The 20,530-nt window shown below is 44.5% G+C and overlaps 1 long non-coding RNA gene across 3 annotated transcripts in view; it reads left to right on the forward strand.

The window, feature by feature from the left end:
* Positions 1-20,530, forward strand: part of LOC117796489 — a 103,916-nt gene that overhangs the window by 51,841 nt on the left and 31,545 nt on the right. Inside the window, exon 1 of one of the 3 annotated variants that reach the window (XR_004621039.1) lies at positions 16,951-17,183. The exons of the other annotated variants lie outside the window; for them this stretch is intronic. This is a non-coding gene — a long non-coding RNA (uncharacterized LOC117796489). Of the gene's footprint in view, positions 1-16,950; positions 17,184-20,530 lie in introns of those variants that run through there. 3 annotated transcript variants of the gene reach the window in all.

A 20,530-nucleotide genomic window follows, 5' to 3' on the forward strand; every position in this document is an offset into this window, starting at 1 on the left:
ATGAATAAAACGTTCTCCTCTTTACACATATATTGTCTCATTTGCTCCTCCTAGCAAACCTCCAGAACGGCTGCCATTGTCCCTACTATTCAGGCAGGAGAACTCGGTACCTAGCCCAAATTGTAGTGGCGAGAGTTAAGGACAGGACTGATTCCAAAATCTTTCTCAGCCACTCCATTCTGTTGTCTAATACCACTCTGATTGGTCTGGAGAAGGCAGGGAATATGAATATAGTCAGATGCTGGGTCCATAAAGAATATTAATTTCGCCAGCAACGCCGGTGAAAGGTTATGGTGTTCGGTTTGGGGGGAGAACTGCGACCTGGCTGAGGGCACCCCAGAACACTCGGGCCGGGGCTCATTCCACGGGCCTGGCCTGAGAACATTCCTGAAAGTAGCAGTGCGGTTCTTTGATAACTAAGCAGACGCTGAGGAGACAGGGAGAAGAGGAAACAGGAAATGAGGAGAGAGGAAAGGAAGCTAAAGAGAGCCGGTTCTGTATTCAACAAACAATTTTAGAATTAAAGTGAATCCTGCTATTGAAGCCAGAAACTCTAGAGAGGTTCACACGGGCCAAGGTTTTTGGCCAGCTCTTCAGAGAGTTTGGTTCCAAGCTGGGGAAATGAAGTTACTATGAAGCCGGAGTCTCAACATATGAATCAAAGCCTCCTTTTCAAGCTCCTGAAGAATCTGGGGACGGAGTCCCTAGCAGTTTCAGTGCTGCAGGCTTTGGACCCGGGCCACGTGTGGTTATGGGAGTGCGTGGCTCCGTGTGTGCCCAGAGGAAAGCTTGACGTGCAGCTGAGAACAGGGAGCCCCGCCTTCAGGAAGCCTTGAGCGAGGAGCAGCTAAAATGTGCTTCCTCTTCCCCTCTCTCCACCCCCGAAGGTCACTGTGGGCTGACTAGCCCTTCCCCCACACCCTGTGACTGAGTTCAGCTCCCCTCACCCCACCCCTGCCCTTACAGGCGCCCTGGGCTGAATCTGAGAGGTGGCACTTTATCCCCATCGCTCTCCTGGCTGGGCTCTCTCTCCTCTGCACTTCTGCTCTCAAAGATGAAGGGAACCACATGCCACTATGATACTGGTAGATACTGGCTGGCCCCAAAGGTCTGCTTCTGTTTCATGAGGGTAGGACAGTGGGTAGTTCTGGAAGTAGGAATTCTTTGGCTTCCAAAGCAAAGATTGCTTAGAACAGTGTCTGGTCCATAGTACCTTCTTTAGAGTTAGTAGCTTTTATGCTCCATCCTGGCCCAGCTCCTGCGTGTGCTAGAGAGAGCAGTGAACAGAAGAGGTGGGGGTGCGGGGGGCCTTGAAGGTTAAATATTTGAGCAGCGGGTGGGGCAAGGGCATACACAAAGCCCAGGAGTGGGAATTAGGAAGGTGTCTTTGCAGAAAAGCGAGTGGACCAGATGGGATCGAGAGAAGCATTCCTATAAGTAGTGGGAACAGCTTAAAACTCTTGGGGCCAGGTTGTTTAGGGTCTTGACTGCCAGGCAAGGGTGTTTGAACTTGATCGTACAAGTAATGGGGAGCTGGATGATTTGGATTTTAACACCCACACTATTTTGCTATCCTAGATGAAGACTTGGTATTTAATTGAACTCCTACAAAGTTCAGAAGTACAGAGTGGAGCTTGGTGTGAAATGGACTCTACCTTGCATTTGGGCTCCGTGTCTTTCCTCTCTCCTTCCCTACTCCCTCCTGTCCTCTTCTCTCCTCCCTGCTCTCCTACTCCTCCTCTCTGCATTTTACCTATTCTAAAACTCTGTGCATTGTATCTTTCTTGTAGTTGGTAACTAATCCTCGGAATCTTCGCATAAACTGGTGAGAAGGTTGGAAATGTGACAGGTTCTTTTTTTTTTTTTCCTTTTAAAGCAGGATTAGGCAGCTAATTATACATTCTGTACAGAAAGAAACATGTCTCATTTCTCATCTCTGAGGTTGTCAGATCCCATCCTATTCTACCAGAGACTTAATTTATACTGTCAGTCCCACCATGGGATAGTCCATATGAAGCTCTAATTTGAGTTATCCGTGGGTCCCATTCTCCCCAATCCTAATAGACCAATGGTTTTCAACCAGGGAATAATTTGCTCCCAGGGGACCTTTGGAAATGTCTGGAGACATTTTCGGTTGTCATAACTTGGGTGGAGATGGAGAGTGATGTGCTATTGACATTTAGTGGGAGGAGACCAAGAATGCTGCCTAACACCCTGCAATGCACGGGACAGGCCCCTGCTGCCCCCTGCCCCCGCCCCAAGAATCATGTAGTTCAAAATGTCAGCAGTGCTGAAGCCTCTGACTGAGACAGGCAAGTGGAGTGATCTCAGTCAGTGTCTGTGTGGATAGGATAGGGATGGGGCAGGATAACTGATCTGAGGAAAAGGTCCAGGGGAAGCAAGTGTTCTGAGAAGCATTTGGCCTAGAAAGAAGACCAGAAGTTTTCAATATACTACTTATGAGCAAATACAATTTGCCCATTTTTAACTAGCTCCCCCATGGAAATATCAAAATTTCAGTATATTGCCCCCTGTGATAATTAGTCTACCAAAAACTAGTCACTGGAAGCCACCACTTGTCAAGTGACTTGTGAAACCTGAGGTATTCATGGCTTCTGAAAAGCTACCCGCGTGAGGAACCATTGCTATGTTTGGCTTTATTTTGAAGGCCCTCGTGGTTTTGACTTTAGAAACATAGGTAATAGTCTTGGAAGGCAGGTACCAGACAACTATTTTGGTGGGGGTATATGTGACACCTCAAGCATTTTTATATCCAAGTGGTAAGTCATGAAACTTGATCCTCTTATAAAGAAAGTAGTTGATTATTAACTGCATTTGGAGGAGTGGAGGCTCTAATCCCAGTGGTTTCCTAGGTCTATAATGTCTCTCACAGATCAGATGGTCTCAGCTCTCTCCACAGTAAGCTCTGCCCACCAGGCTTCGTCCTCAGCCTTGTGCTCTCCCCTGCCTCACCCATTCCCTGGTGTCCTCATCCAGTCCCGAGGCATTCATCCTCTCCTTATGCCAGTGGCCCTTCGTCCTCACAGGCAATCCCACTGCATTGTCCTGTTTCCCTGAAGGACGATTTCCATCTTCTTTCTCCTCAAACCTCCACCATCCCCTTCCCCATCACTCTGCACAGATGACCTTGTTTCCTATTTCCCTGAGCAAAGAGAAGCTATCGGAAGAAACTTCTATCAACTCCACCACATCCATCAGCCTCTGTGGCCTTTTGCTCTTCTTTCTCTCCAGTCACCATGGTCCAACTCTAAGCTCTTCCCCTCTGCGTGCTTGGACATCATTTGCCTTCTTTCTCCTGAATTCATACTTTCCCACCCCTGCTCACCTGGATAATTTCTATCAGCTTATGTACAGTATATTCCATATTAAAAATAGAAATCTTCCTTGACGCTCCATCTCCCTCTCGCAATTTTCCCAGTTTCAGTTCCATTTAATAGCAAAAAAGGTTGCCTCCATTATCCTCCTCATTCTCTCCAACTTGTCTCTCCTGAACCTTTTTACTTACACATTCATCCCATCAAACCAGTGAAACCTATTCTTGTCAAGGTCACCACGACCTCTATTGGCCAAACTCAATAGTTAATTATCAGTCCTTGTTGAGACATTCCACGTGACTCCCGACAGCCCGGGACAGCCAGCGTGATTGTTTTCTTAGTCGTGAAATGTCTTCAATCCAGGGAAGATTTACAATTAATTAGAGAGACGAAGTAAATCAGATCCATAGTATTGTGTTTTTTATGTTAAATTTGGAAATAATATGTGTGTATTTGATATTTTAACATTTGTAATGTGCAGTACTTGCAAGGTTTAAATGAATTTGATATGTTGGGAGACAAGATGCTATATTCAGAGACTCTTGTAAGAGGCTTACAAAGCAAACTTTGTAATCGATTACAAAATTTTGAACTGGTTACACTACATTTATAAGTTTAATTTTATTGGTTTTACAAGAATGACTGAAATAAGATTTTTTTTTTAAGTCAATGAATTCGCAGTTAATTAACATAGAGGGTAAGAGCCGAACACTGGATTCTGGAGCCAAACTTTATGGTTCACAAAACAATTCAGACATTACTAGCTATATGACCTTGTGAGAATTACCCTCTGTGCCTCAATTTTCCTGTACTTAAAATAGGGATAAGAATAACATGATTTATCTGCTGGAATTTCTGTGAGAATTACAGGAGTTGATGATGTGAATTGTTTAGAACAGTTTCTGGACATGGTAAGGGCTGTGTTAGCTGTCATTGAAAAGCAAATCAAATATATTAAATTTATAAATGTAGTTAAAAACCTTTAAAGTTGTTTAGTGAACTAAGTCTGAGCAGAACAACCCCTTCCTCAAAGCCTCCCATAAAACAAGCTGTTAAGAGTTCCCTTGGAAATCGCATGGTAAGATTTGTCGAAGTGACTTAAAAGCTGGATGGAGGGAGTGGGATTCTAAATTTGTTACTCCAATAAATCAAATACGGCTTACAAAAATAAGTAGCCCCCAAACATACCTTTCTCATACAACAAAGTTGTTTTCTGGGGCATTCGAAAACTCACAAAGGCCAAAATAATTGCCTAAAAGCCCTGACATCTTGCGGTTGCCTCTGGGCTTTGGAAGCTTCTGTGGAGCAGCCCCAGGCCCAGCCTTAAGGAGCCACATTTAGGGGAAACTGCAGCTGGAAGCAAAGCTACCCAGCTGAGCCCGACCTCAATTAGCTAGTCCTCAGCTCCCTCACGGGTAAGTGAGTCTGTGCTCTGCACATATTAATGCGTTCGATCCTCACAGTAACTATGAAGCATGTATCTGCTCTTATCCAGCGAAGTGATTTGCCCCAGGCCACATAGCTAATTAGTGGTCACACAACGGGGGTTCAGATTCAACAAGTCTGGCTCGAGTCCACAGTTAACGACATTTTGATACTGTCTAGTCTAATATAATCCATGACATTTTTAAAAAATTGACGGTTGTAGCCCACTACATTGATTTCATGACCCTGTGATTTTAAAAAGCACCTCCAAGGAGTTGTTCTGTGAAAGTAAGAACTAAAAATCAAATTGTCCCTCAAGAATCTTAAAAACAAAATTTCCATAGTTGGGTTGTGTTCCTAGAGCTTGTCATCACTGCCTTCCCCCTGACCCCCAAGAAAAAGCCCTTTGAATGTGCTCTTTTGTGCCTTGGTGGTGAGGAGCTCGCAGATAGAATAACACTGGGCCAGACATTCCCTTCCCCTCACTCACCCACTTCCCCCCAACTCCCAGGTGCTCCAGAATCAACAGGAATTCACCACTTCCTGATGAAAAAGAGGGACTGTCACCAGCATTCCAGAGAAGGGGAATGGCTGCCTCCTAGCGCTCTCGGGAGCTCTTTGAGCTGTGGCCTCACGAAGGCAAGTGTGGGTCTCAACAGAAGAATAAAGTTTGATCCAAGCACAGCAGTTTCTGAGGGGCCCAGACCACCCCCTGAGGCAGGGCAGGTAGGACCTCTGATAATTCTAGAACTTGATGTGAAATAGAGGCTGTAACTGCAGCATTATCAATTTGAGACTGGAAGGGAACCAGCTAAAACTCTCATTCCATTGTGTATATAAAAGGCCAGCCATGGGCAACAGATTTGTTTTTGACACACTTGAAAAAACTATTTTTTCCAGTTTTATTGCGAAGTAATTTATGTACCCCACTGTATACATTTGAGGTGTGCAGCGCGATGGTTTGATTGATGTATATTGTGAAATGAGTACCCGGTATGTTTAGTCACCATTCATCACCTCATAGAGATACAACAAAAAGAAAAGAAAGAAAAATTTCTCCTTGTGATGAAAACTGGTGGCATTTAGTTTCTTAACAACATTTCTGTAGCTCATACAGAGTGGTGACTATAATCATCGTGTCGTATGTACCTCCCTAGTCCTTCTTTATCTTGTAGCTGGAAGTTTGTACCTTTGGCCACTTTTCTCCAATTCCCCCTTGTTCCACCCCTGCCACTGGTCACCACGGGTCCGACCTCTTCTTCTGCTGAGTTTGGGGGGTTTGTTCTTTTAGTTCCACATGTAAGTGAGAGCATATGGTATTTGTCTTTCTCTGACTTATTTCACCTAGTATAATGCCTTCAAGGTCCATCCGGGAGAAAAAAATTCTTACATAATTATAAGTTCCATGTGAAAAGGAAATAGAAATACAATCTTCAGGTTTGCATATATATGTGCCTCAACTCAAAACTAATATCAGAGTGTTGATTTAGGGGGAAAAGAAAGTGAAATGAGGGCAACTGGAAGTATGTAGAAAAAAGGCTTTATATAACAGCCTTTCAACATTTCTCCTATACTCTGAATATTTTAAGTAAAAGTAATAGGAAAGTAATAAACTCTGCCCCACTGCATCTTACCTCACACGGGTTGTTTTCAGGGATTCTCTGAGGCGGCAGATGACAATCTTGCTATGGTTGAGACACTGACAAAAAACTTCCATACTGTACGTGGTCTCTTTCTCTTTTTTTACTTTTAAAAAGAAAAAACCAGAAGGATGAATCAGATTTGTATAAATGGGGGTATGCCAAGAGAGTGGCCAGTTTGGCTTTATGATCTTATGGAGGAAAATTCATGACCCTGCACGCACACACACACATACACACACACACATTTACAGACATACATATACACACATACGCACACATATATACATATCTATACATATATACATAGACATACACCCCCATACACAGATCCTGGACCAGCGATGGGGCTTTGTTTTTCTTGCAAATACATGTTATTTTTTTCTTTAAAAATGTTTTTTATGCAAAATAGCACCTGTTCATTTTGGTGTTAACCGTACCCTGAGTCTCTAACAGTGTCATTAACAGTATAATAGTTTCATGCTGGTTCATGTTGTCAAGGTGTCTTTTCACCCCCTCGAAGTAACCTCTGGGCTGTGACTGGGTTTTACAGTAAACTCCACCAGGGCAAGAGCTGGTCTGGCAGTAACCTCTGGGCTGTGACTGGGTTTTACAGTAAACTCCACCAGGGCAAGAGCTGGTCTGGCGGCGGCGACCTTTCAGTTCCAGCCCAGAGTCAGCCGTTAACACATTTTGGCTTCCTTGTTGTCCCTGGACAATCTAATTTATAGATTAAATTTATAGGATCTAATTTATAGATTAAAAATTACATTGTATCTGCTTTTTAAAAAATAATAAGACTCAAAAGAGGATAAGTAAAGCACACTGATTGCTAATTAATCGATCTGCAATCCATTTTTTTTAAAAGATTTTATTTATTTATTCGACAGAGAGATAGAGACAGCCAGCGAGAGAGGGAACACAAGCAGGGGGAGTGGGAGAGGAAGAAGCAGGCTCATAGCAGAGGAGCCTGATGTGGGGCTCGATCCCATAACACCGAGATCACGCCCTGAGCCGAAGGCAGACGCTTAACCACTGTGCCACCCAGGCGCCCCTGCAATCCATTTTTACCAAGTAATTGTACACGTTCCAGCCGCTGTGGAAGACATCACAGTGGAGATGCCTGTGTGGGATTTGGGAGACACGAGATACCCCTTTTCTTTTTGAGTTTTGAAAATTTTTGTTTTGAAATGATTTCAAACCTAAAGAAAAGTTGCAGGAAGAATACAAATATCCTGTATGCTCTTCCTCCAGATTCCCCAATTGTTAACAATTACCTAATTGTTTTTGTCATTCTGTCGTTGTGTGTGTGTGTACTTGTGTGTGCACTATTTTTTTCTGAACCATTGGAGAGTAAGTTCAGACATGATGCTCCTTTACTCCCAAATACTGCAGTGTATATTTCCCAAGAATGAAGATGTTATTTTATGGCACAGTTTTCATATTTGGAAGTTGAAACTGATACCATATTATTTTCTAATGTACAGTGCTTATTCGAATTCCACCAATTGTCCCAGTAGTTTACTCTGTAGCAAAACCAATTTATTTTTCTGGTCCCGGATCCAGTCCAGGGTGGCAGGTGACATTTAGTTACCATGTTTCTTTAGCGCCCTTTAATCTGTAAGTCACCTCAAATTCTGTGTCATGGCCTTGACATTTTTTTTTTAAGAGGACTGACCAGTTACTTTGTAGAATGTTCATCAGTTCTGGTTTGTCTGAGATTCCTCATGATTAGATTCACGTCATGTATCTTTGGCAGGAATACCACAGAAGTTATACTGTTTCTTTCCACTGCATATTATGGGACACATCGTGTCAATTCCATTCCCGGTGATATTAACTTTGACGGTGAAGATGGTGTCTGCCAAATTTCTCTATTGTAAAATAACTATTTTTCTCTTTGTAATTAATAAGTAATCTGTGGCAGATACTTCCTCTTCAAACTTTTACTGATTAATTTTAGAATCCAGTTGTTGATTCTTTCTGAATCAATAACTATGACAGTTTCTATAGATTTAGACTGTACAACATGATGTGGATTTTTCTTATATTGGTTTATTTACTTTAGAGAGAGAGTGTGTGTATGTGGGGAGGGGAGGCAGAGAGAGAGGGAGACAAGCAGACTCCCCCTGAGCAGGAGCCCAACATGGGGCTTGATCCCAGGACCCTGAGATCATGAGTCAGATGCCCAATGGACTGAACCACCCAGGTGCCCCAACTTGATGTTTGATACACATATGCATTATGAAATGATTATGATAATCAGGCTAATTAACATATCCATCACCTCACATTTGTTACCATTTGTGTGTGTGTGAGAGAGCATTTGAGAGCTACTCTGTTAACAGTTATATAATACGTTATTATTAACTGTAGTCACCGTGCCGTACATTGGGTCTCCAGAACGTATTCATTCGTCATATAACTGAAAATTTGTGCACTTTGACCAATATCTCCTCTCCCCTCAATCCCCCAGCCCCTAGTAACCACTATTCTGTCCTCTGTGACTATGAGTTCAACTTTTTCTTTTCTTTTTCTCTTTTTTCTTTTCTTTCTCTTTCTTTCTTTCTTTCTTTCTTTCTTTCTTTCTTTCTTTCTTTCTTTCTTTTTCTTTTTTTTTTTTAAGATTACACATAGAAGTGAAATCATGCAGTATTCGTCTTTCGGTGTCTGCTTATTTCACTTAGCATAATGTCCTCCAGGGTCATTCATGTTGTTGCAAATGAAAGTATTTCCTTCTTTTTCAAGGCTGGATGGTATTCCACTGTATGCATATCTATATGTGTATATATGCGCCACATTTTCTTTATCCGTTCATCTGCTGATGGACACTTAGGTTGTTTCCCTATCCTCACTATGGTGAACAACGCTGTGATGAACATGGTAATGCACATGTATCTTCAAGAGAGTGATTTTATTTTGTTTGGATATATTCCTAGAAGTAGATTGCTGGATCATATGGTATTTCTCTCTAATCACTGATGACCAGATGAAAAGGCAATCCAAAGAATGACAGAAAATATTTGCAAATTATATATCTGATATGGGTCAAGTATCTACAACATATTTAAAAGCTCTCATAACTGAACAACATAAAGACAGACAACCCAATTACAAAATGGATCTGAATAAACCTTTCTCAAAAAGTTATACATGGGGCGCCTGGGTGGCTCAGTTCGAGTGTCTGCCTTGGGCTCAGGTCATGATCCCAGGGTGCTGGGACTGAGTCCCACATTGGGCTCCCTGCTCAGAAGGAAGCCTGCTTCTCCCTCTGCCTGCTGACCCCCCTGCTTGTGTGCGTACTCTCTCTCTCTCTCTGACAAATAAATAAAATCTTTAAAAAAAAAAAGTTATACAAATGGCCAAAAGGTGCACAACCTTGTTAGCCATCATGGAAACTCAAATTAAAACCTCAATGATTTCACATCAACTATAACAACAACAACAACAACAATAACAACAACATAATAAGTGTTGATAAGGATGTGGAGAAATCACAACCCCCCTATATTGGTTGCTGATGGCAATATAAAATGCAGTCACTTTGGAAAAGAGTCTGGCAGTTCTTCAAAATGTTAGACCTGGAGTTATACAATCCAATAATTCTAATCCTAGGTGTCCATCCAAGAGAATTGAAGACATATGTCCACACAAAAAAATACACATAAATGTTCACAGCAACATTACTCATAATACCAAGAAGTAGAAACAATCAAAATGCCTATTAAATGATGAATGGATAAACAAATGTACACCCATATAATAGAATATTATATCCATAAAATAGAATATTATATCCATATAATAGAATATTATTCAGCTATAAAAAGGAATAAGTACTGACAGATGGTACAACACGAATGAAACTTGAAAACATCATGCCAAGTGAGAGAAGCCAGACATAAAAGGCTAATAATTCCCTTTATGTGAAATGCCCACAGCAGGCAAATCCATAAAGATAGAACGTAGATTAGCAGTCGCCTAGGGCTGTGGGGCAAACAGAGAGCAAACACTAATGCGTAGAGTTTCTTTTCGGAGTAATGAATAGGTTTTAAAATTGATTGTGGTGCTGGATGCACAACTCTGTGAGGATACAGTTGCGCACTTTACGTAGGTGAATTGTATGATATGTGAATTATATCTTAGTAAAACTGTCATATACAAAGAAAGAAAAGAGAGATTGGAGGGAGAGAAGGGAGGAATAAAAGGAGGAGGATGGGAAGGAGAGAAAGAAGGAGGCAGGAAAGAGGGAGAGAAGAAGGAAGGAAGGCAATCTAAAGCATGGATGGCCTGTGGACAGGGGATGTAGGGGATGAGGTCAGCATGGCAGACAGGAGGTAGTAACAGAAGCAGAAACAGTCATCACATCGTGGAAAGTCCTGTAGGCCATAGTAGAGAGTCTGGCTTTTATTTTCATTGTAATGGGCAGCCATTTGAGGGTTTTAAGCTGATTATAAAAAATAACTCTGGCTCCTGTGTAGAGATTATGTTTGGGGTTGGGTGGCAAGCCTGGATGCGGAGAACTCAAGTGAAAGGTTCTATGGTATGGACTGGGTCAGAGAATGGGGAATTACACAGTTTCATGGCTCATTCCATCATCTGCAGCAAGTAGGCTTCATCCTTCTCTTTGCCTTTGGCCCATCCTCACTTCCTCCTACACCCTCTCCAGCTTCTTTTCCAAGGAAAGGGAATATGATAAAATTAGCAAAGACCATCACCAGATCTTCAGCCTATCTACCATGCTTGGTTTAGAAATTGGACTATTCTAGTCCATTGCAACAACTCCTTATGGAGCAAGAGAACAATAGAAGGGCTTGTGGACAATGGGATCATGGCTTTTCCCAGACAGAAGGAAGGGTCAGAAGGGAGTTCATGGTCACTGTGCTTAGTGAAATAGAGTGTGTCCAACTGGGGTTCGGAGGACAGAAAGGCCAAAAATGAAAGAAGATACTTTGTTATAGTTAGACAGGAAGTATGGGTGCATATCATGATGTTTAGAGAACTACAAAGGATCAAAAAGAAATACACAGCTCACTGTTATCACCTCTTGGAGGTTAATCAGTAACCCTCCTAATAACGCCCGGACCTGAGCATTAGCTAGTCTTCTAGGGACGCCCGAGTTCCTGCTTCTGGAGGCTGATGAATGGTGTGTCATGTGACACAGTTAGTCCATCTTCTTCTAAAACGCCAATCAAGAAGTTCTCTTCTTGGGGCACCTGGGTGGCACAGTCGTTAAGCGTCTGCCTTCGGCTCAGGGCATGATCCCGGCATCATGGGATCGAGCCCCACATCAGGCTCCTCTGCTATGAGCCTGTTTCTTCCTCTCCCACTCCCACTGCTTGCAGTCCCTCTCTCGCTGGCTGTCTCTGTCAACTAAATAAAAAATTTAAAAAAAAAATCTTAAAAAAAAAAAAAGAAGTTCTCTTCTCACCAAAGTGGGGTAAACTCCTGGAAGGAAAATTCAGGTGTTATGGGTCCTGCAGCTTACCCAATTTTGGAGGCCCTCTTTAAGGAAGAGTACAGAATTATAAATACAAATTAAGGTATGAAATGAGGATTGACAGAATTTAAAATGTTGACATGTACCACAAACACCACAAAATCCATTAAAATAATAATATTTACTAATTGACCACCTGGGATACCTTGACAATATTATTTTTCCCCACGGTTTTGATTGCCTACTCTTTTACCTCTCCGTTTGACAACGGTGTTGAAAAATGGCTATCTATAGAGAATAGGGAGAGAATCCTGTCTTTCCTTTTGCCTGGTTTTTTTTTTTTTCCTTAATGTTCATGGTTTGGAAAAGTTCCTTTGCATTTCAGAATCTCTCGTGGGCGATGCCCCTCCTGCAATGTCCTCTTACTCTTGTTCCAGCGGTGTCTTTGATAGCAGCTGCCACAGCAGCTGGTCCAGCTTCACCAGGTCCTTGCCATTCCCAAGCTTCTACCAGTCCTGGGGTAGCCATGAAGCTTGGGCACAACAGCTTCTGAGCAGAGAGCAGAGCAGCATCTAGTTTAAACCTTTCTTCCAAGGATCAAAGATAGCATTGAAATGCTCTGTGAGGCCCGCTGAGGCCAGGTGGGACCTGGGTGCTGGGTGGATGTGAATATGGCTCAAGCTGCCTGCTAACCCTGCCTGAGACCCCCGCACCACACCAGGACAAGGGGGTGGCCTCTAATCTGGGATCAGCTCTGTGCCCCCATGTCAAGCTCCTGCGCTTAGAGGGCAACACTTGGAGCCTTAGCAGGGGCCCAATCGAATGAAGGCTCAACTCCATTCATTTCTTGGTAAATCTGCCTCTCCAAGCCCCATCTGTCACCAGAAGAAACAGCTGGGCCACTGGAGAGGAGAATAATTACAACCGTGTCCACAGCAAAGAGCACCCAGGTAAAATGGCTCTAGGGAGACAGACAGAGGGTGCAGCTATGTGCAAACTTTCATTGCTATCATTCGAGTCTCCTTTAGAAATCAATTTACAAAATATAGTGAGACAGTAGTTCATATAGTACCTGGCCCGTGTGCATGAACAAAGATTGGGACTCACTCTTTCGAAGCAAGAAATAAACATTTTAGATCAGATGTTGTAGATAAGACATGTGCAAAACATACAAGTGGGTCAAGAGCAATCTAGAAGTGTTCTCTTAGCCACATTTCTTTAGTGCTATCACTGGCCAATCAGTGAAAAGGAACTAAGGATTATAGCAGCAGTGAAATTGTATTTGGTGCTTACATGCCTGTCAGGATTCTAAGCTGCGTCATCTCTTGTGGTCCTCACAACATCCCAAAAAGGTAGAAACAAGTATTACCCCTTTTATACAGAAGGGGTAACCTGGACACTCACAGGTTAAGCCTGCTTGTTCAGCTGGGCTCACAGGGCGTGTGCTCCCCACCACCTCACTAGCAAGCTCATTTCCATTCATGCTCCATTAGTTCATTATACATGAAAACATAAAGCACATTGTGTATAGTTCACATTGCAGAGTGTGGGGTGACTTGTTTTACAATCAGTTATTTGGGGGTCTTCATGAAGTTCCTAGTTAATACATTTCAACTGTGTGTGTGTGTGTGTGTGTGTGCGTGTGTGTGTGTACTGTTTATCTCTGTGTCTCAAGCTGTGTATTTTTCACTGGATGCAAAAATACTAATTTTTAACTAGTAATACTAAATTACTGAAGTTTCTGGTCCCCAAAGATTTAGGGTTAGGATACCAGTTTGGCTACTGTTACAAAAGTCGAAATAATAGTGGCCTAAACAAAATGAAGTTTGTTTTTCTGTCCTGCAATAGTCAAAGCATAAATAGTCTAAGGCTAACGTGGTGGCTCCATGATAATGGAAATCTGAGCTCCTTCCATCATGATTCTCCTTTACCCTTATCAGAGGATTTCCATCTCATAGTCGAAGATGGCTGCTCTGGGTCCTGCCATCACATCTGCACCCCAGTCTATAGGAAAGGAAGAAGGAAGACATGAGGGTGATGATATCCTTTCCCTTTAAGGTCACGGACCAGAATTGGCACACATTGCATCTACCCAAATCACTTCAGCCATATTCCATCAGTTGAGAATTATTCTTTATCTCATTTAGGTACAAGGGATGCTGAAAAATGCAGTCTTTAGTGAAATAGTCATATGTCTGACTAAAACACAGGTTGTATGATCAAAGGACGAAGAGCAGATTGGCTATTAGGGGACAGCCAGCAATCCCGGCACAGGGGGGAAAACAGATCAACAAGACTTCGTGTAGAATTTTGTCTTGACTTATTTCTCATTGAATGCACCGCGTTGTACCCACATCAATGATTTTGCTAGTTTTTTGTACCTTTTAAGAACACAAGGGAGCTACTGGTTACTGGTGCCTCTAATGTGAACATTTGCAGGGTTATGTTTTTTAGCAGAGAAGCTAAATACTCTGAATAACAAAGTCGATCTATGTTCCCGCTCCCACTTAGGGTGTAAGCATAAAAAAGTTAAGTATATGCAGAAGAGAGCCCAAAGGAACATGCTAACAGGATGCTCCCACAGGACATGACGTGAGGCTTTAACGGCTCTTTTTCTATCAACAATTCTGTAAACTCACTTGAAAATGGAATGGATTCATTTCTGTACAATGTTAGAAACGGCAGGGTCAGATCTTTTCCAGCCCCTACCTGCCACGTGCAAACTCAGATGTTGGCTTCACCGTAACACAGTGATACATTCTGGATACAAAGAACACAGCCCTGGAGCAAAATGCAAGCTTGGGACTATTTCCTCAGCTTGTTTACTCTGGTCTGAATGGCTGGTTCAGGGGAGGTGGAAGTGTGTGCGGGTATCAGCGTAATAGAAGCCAGAAACTCGGAGGACTGAGCCCTAAACACTGTGATCAATGCGAAACCGACTTGGTGCTCTGCAAGCATAGTATAATTTATGTTCCTGTCCAAGCTCAGTGAGTAAAACAAATGTTATGACATTACAGGACTATGTCAAAATGACTCTAAAACCACCATCAATTTAATGATATAATCAATCAAAATCCATCCAATGGGTGGTTTGGGAAACCAGCTTACATAGGCCATATAATGAAACAACTGAATTTGCCACCCATCAGTGAATTAGCTGTGCCTTGTGAAGACACAGGCAAAAAGAACGGTAAAACCAGGGGGCTCAAGAAGTCATCACGTACAGCCCCCCATCTGGGGTCAGATCAATACTTAACCTATTTTTAGCAAACTCGAGTAATGAGAATTGAACTGTCTTCCTCTGAAGTCTGTTCCAGGGTCCAATTAGGAAATGCTTTCGTCTTCACAGCCACCATTGTGCTGCAATCTCAGCCTGTTTCCTATAATTTGCTGCTCCATGGAGATGGAAAACAGCTGGCCATTTCCCCGCCTTGTGATAATCTTTCTTGTCCCAAACCGCGCACACTCAGCTCTCTCTTTTCCATGTTAAAAAAACCCAGGCTCCTTTGCCTGTTTTCAGAACACTTTTTTTATTTTCCAGCTATTGTTGTGGCTTTTGTATGGATTTCTCCATATCTCTTTTAAAATGCAAAGCCCTACACTGAGTGGTTTAACATGGCCCGGCTCCGTCTGAGGAACGTGGAAGGATTGTCTCAATCTCAGTATCTCCTAGTCCTGACCATAGGCTGTGTGTCAATTTTTGTCCTCGTTGGCCTTCAGGTCATTTCCATGACCTGTAAGCCTCACGAATTTTTCCCCAATAAGGATTCCATCCTGCTTTTAGAAAATACTCCTCTTGGGGCGCCTGGGTGGCTCAGTCGTTAAGCATCTGCCTTCGGCTCAGGGCGTGATCCTGGCATTCTGGGATCGAGCCCCACGTCAGGCTCCTCCGCTGGGAGCCTGCTGCTTCTTCTCCCACTCCCCCTGCTTGTGTTCCCTCTCTCGCCGGCTGTGTCTCTCTCTGTCAAATAAATAAACAAAATCTTTAAAAAAAACAAACTACTCCTCTTGCTTGTCAAGGTGATTTAGGGCATGATCTCCCTCCTCCAAAATGTTAATACAACCACCAAACTTGATGTCCTCTGTGACTAATAAACACATTCTAAACGAATTACTCCAGCTTCAGACAAAGATTGTTAACAGCCCTGAACCAGCACAGTTGAGTCACCACTGAATATTTCTCTCCACTGGCTGCTTCAGAGCATGAACGAGTTGGGTTCGCTTGGTGTGTGGACTAGATACTGCGGAAAGAGCGGTAAAGACCCAGCTTTGGGCCAGACCAGGGTTCCTCAATGTTGGCACTACTGATATTTGGAGCCGGAGAATTCTTTATTCTACGAGGCTGTCCTGCGCCTTGTGGGATGCGTAGTGGCATCCTGGGACGCTACCCAGTAGACGCCAGTAGCAATCCCCTGCTCAATTATGACCATCAAAAATGTCTCCAGACATTGCCAAATGCCCCGTGGGGCGTGGGGAGGGCAAAGTCAACTCCAAGTTGAGAACCACTGTTCCAGATGTTTGACTTCCCTTTCCAGACGGAAAGCAAATTGGTTCAAGAAAATTTGCTCCCAACTAAACTTCATTACTACGACCCAGCGTCCCCAGAACGGCCGGACTGAGCACTCATCACAGTGCTGAGGAGCTTTTCTGTACCAGCTCCATCCTCTGGGATCGAGAGGACCACCCCCACTTCTTGGATCTAGAGTGCCTGGACCAGGCATGCAGTTGCACGTGGCCACCAAGAGGCTTATTTGAACCCGGGTCAGCCGGATCCAAAGCCTCCACTCGGTCTACTACCTGCCACAGCCTCTCTAGATGAGCTGGCGATTTACAGTTCCTGGAGTCATCCTTTCTCTTTATACAAGGCGGAGATTTCATCTTCCAGGAACTCTAGAGTCTTCTTTAGATAAAATCTACCACTGTCCTTGGAGGTAGCCAGGAAGGGGGGTTCTCCGGGGGGAGAATCCCCTGCCAGGCCTGACCTTGACCTGAGTTTATTTTATTAGTGGAGAAGACAGTTCCCTTGAAAAGCTGTCCCCCCCCCGCCCCCGCCGCCAAGTCTTGAGAGTTTCACTTCCGCCTGGGGTGGCTCCCTCAGCCCATCCTCACACTCGGAGCCGCGTGGCCCTATCTGGAGGGGTGCCGTGGCTCGTTTGACTCTTCTTCACCAGTTTTCGCCTCTTTTAGCATCTTGGCTTCCATTGGCACGAGACCTTGTCATTCCCAAAGCACCTGCGCACGCGCCGTCAGGGTTGATTCCCGCCGCACCTGGTAGGGAGCCTGTGTGGCCCGATTACCAAGAGGAAGACAACAGGGCCAGGGAGGCTCCAGATCACCCAGCTGGTACGTGGCCGGGGAGGGCCTGTAAGCAGGGCTAAGCTCCTGGCCTCACCTCCAGAGCTGACGAGGGGACACCTGTTTCGGTTAGATGGACGTGGCGTTCTTTTTATAAAGTCTGTGCTTTTGTACCTGTTCACATTGCTGTTTGTTTCACCATTTCTCGAAGAGGGCTGGTTCCCTGGGCCATCCCTTTCTAATCTCCTAGGCTGAGGACGGGTTTTGTACTGGGTTGTCACACAAACCATTAATAATGGCATCGTTTTCCTCCTTTGAACCCCCCCCCCCCGGTTTTCCTTAAAGATAAATTTATTTCTTTATATAGTCACTCCCAGGTCCAAGGAAACCTGTTTCAGCTGCATCCATGCAAATGATCTTTCCCGCCCCCTCTGCACCAGCACCTCCCCGGGTTCACCCCCACCTCTGCAGCCGCTAGAGATTTCCTTCCCCTTCTTTCTGGTGCATATCCGGCCCCGCCCCCCGCTCCGTGCCAGCACCTCCCGGAGCCCCCCAGCCTCTCCTCACCCGATCGGTCTCACCCATGCCTATCTCACTGCACTGAAGTGAGAATTGGATAATACACTGCATGTGAGCTATATAGCCCTATACACAAGAAGGGTATTATGACGAATTTAGTATATGATGTGAAAAGGGCATCCTGTTCGCTCAGACCCTTTGTCCCTCAGATTTTGTTCCCATTGGCTTTTTCTTGCCAAAACCCTGAGCTCGAAGAACTGCACCTTCCTGCCTGCTGTTTTCTTTATCTTGCTGATTTCTCTCCTTCCTTCCTTAGAACCCTGAATGTTATCATCTGTAGTCATTTCCACCGAAGTTCCCGGGCATTCTCTTCCAAGATGGGAGAAATGTGGATATGTTTAGGGTCTGAGCAAGACCCAGGGGAGAGGGGAAAGTTGAAGATACAGGAGAGAACAAGTCACAGAGGGGATAAGAGAAGATGGGGTCCCAGGAACAGGAGCATGGGCTGAGTTAGGCGGGACAGGAATAAGATGGGTGGGTATGTAGACAAGTTGAAGGCAGGTAGGGAGAATATTTCAAGGTCCTAATCTTGTGCAGTAGGAGGCTTAGTGAATTTGGATGTTGGGCGAGGTGCTGGCTGACTCAACAGAGCTCATGTAAGGTGGAGAGGGGTTTTGGGTGAGTGACGTTTGGGCAGGTGTTGGAAGAAAAAGTTGTGAAGGAGCAGAGCAATCAGGTTCAAGCTAATAACTGGTAGAATCCAGGCTTGGTAGGAAGGAATTAAAGCAAAGAAGGTTAGTAGACTTTGAGCTCTCAGCAAGAGAGGTGAAAGGCTAGACATTTCTGGTCTGAAACCTGGAGGTTAAAGATAGCTGACAGAGAACACTTTGAGGTGATGACAAGGCTCAGGTGGTGATACAAGTTGGCTGCCCAAGGACTGTGGAAGTGAGGGCCACCCCACACAACTGTGGGGATATGCTCTGCTCCCATGACCTTGCTGGCATCGTATAAAATGGTGAAAACCTCACACGTCCTGTCCCAGGAATGAGTTTTGAATGACTGGAGCTGTTCCTTGCTTCATCCTGGCTCCACTAACTGGCCATCGATTCCATCAGCTTCACCTTTGCTTTGGCCTCTCTCCTCAGATACCTTGCCTGTGTTTTACTCCACTTTCACAAAAGGCTGTGACCATTCCCAACAACAATCCAGCCTTTCCATCCTGGTATTCGGATCCCCTCAAGTGGTACCCTTTCCTCAAGGATCCTCCTTCTCTGACACCACCCGGGAGCAGGCTCCCTTCACCCCACTGGCCTTGGCCCCAGGTGGATGTGGATAGGCCTCCTGCAAATTGAAATCACCCAGACAATGGCAGCCATCTGGGTGGAGAGGAAGATTCTAAGGCAAGTTCTCAGTGAATGTGGAGAGCTGATAGCCTATATTTTTCCCCAATAAACCCAGCATCCTCTGATAGAAACTAGTGGGGTCCAAGGCCACCTGGCAGATACGTGTTCCATCTATGTGGGGCCAGTGTTGTTAGAGTTTTCCATCATTCAAGAGAAGCCAGAAACCTAGGTTGGTATGTAAAATCTCCTGGTTTTCAAATGGAGACAACTCATTCAAAAGAAAATTTTAAGCACCTTTCTGGCCAAACCACCTCTGATGGTTGAACGTAGCATAACGGTTGCCAGTTTGCCTGGGTGATGCCGTGGACAGGGCAGAGGGCAATGAGGAGGAAGCTTGTTTCCACCCCGGAAACCGGGGGGCCAGAGTGGGGATGGGGTGTGCCAGGGAAGGAGCTCCCTATGAAGGGTATATTGCCCCGCACTTGGACTCAGGAAACAGAGTTAACAACAAATTTCAAAGTTTTTTTCCCCCCGCCACCCCTCAGTGTTTTATTTCTTATTTTTAACCCTTCAGAAAAGTCTGTTAACCACTCACAGCCTTGGTTGGTGCTGTTTTGGGAAACTGAGAGGTGGGCAACAAACAGAAGTTAGACTTCTCTGACTGGGCCCACCTTTGGGGGAGCTGCACAACATTTAGGGGCCAGTAGGCCCGGAGAACCCGCAGGTGAGTGAGTAGAGGTGTCAGGCACGGCGGGGGGAGTGAGAAGGAGCGGGATATGAGAAGAAGCAGCTGAAACCAGGACTGAGCCTGCTGAGAACCACGGGAACTCCCCAGAGACGAGGATGGTCACCCCTGAAGTCAGTGGAGCTGACCAGTGGGGAGACCTTCACCAGGTGCTGCGAGGTGGAAAAGCAGATCATAAGAAAATATTACAGAACAATCCCTTTTGTGAGAAACAGATGAATATTTACATGACTATGCGTGCACGGAAAAAGGTGGGAAGAATTCATACGAGATAGTCAATGTGGCCATTATTGGATAGAAGGACGGTGGGTGCGTGGGTAATGTTTGCACAATTGGGGATTGCCTTTGCGGTGGGGTGTATGTGGGCTAAGACTCTGCGGCTGCTTCTCCCCTAGGAGCCTTACACTTAGTAGCTTCAGCCCTAAGCACTTGGAGCTGTTATTGTCCCCCACCTCACTCTGGATGGGGAAAAGAAGTGAGAGGAAGTTTAATAACTTGGCCCTACGTCATGCAGCGAGTTAAGTGGTGCAGCGCTTTCTGGAGTGGTCTGGAAAAGGTTACGATGTTGTTTTTATAAAGAAAGAAACTATCTGCACACTCCAGCACTTACTTGAAAATTTGTGTCGTCACCTTTTTTCCTTCCAGGCAGTGGATAGGAGGTTCAAAATGTGTCACTTGATCCAAATCTAATAGAAACCAAAAGTTCCCTCAGAGGAAGCATCCAGGACAAGTACATCTGTTTTCTTCTTGGTCACTGATGGTCCAGACCCTGTTCTTAGTCTTTGCTT

This window comes from Ailuropoda melanoleuca, chromosome 15, assembly GCF_002007445.2.
Source record: "Ailuropoda melanoleuca isolate Jingjing chromosome 15, ASM200744v2, whole genome shotgun sequence".
Lineage (NCBI taxonomy): Eukaryota > Metazoa > Chordata > Mammalia > Carnivora > Ursidae > Ailuropoda > Ailuropoda melanoleuca.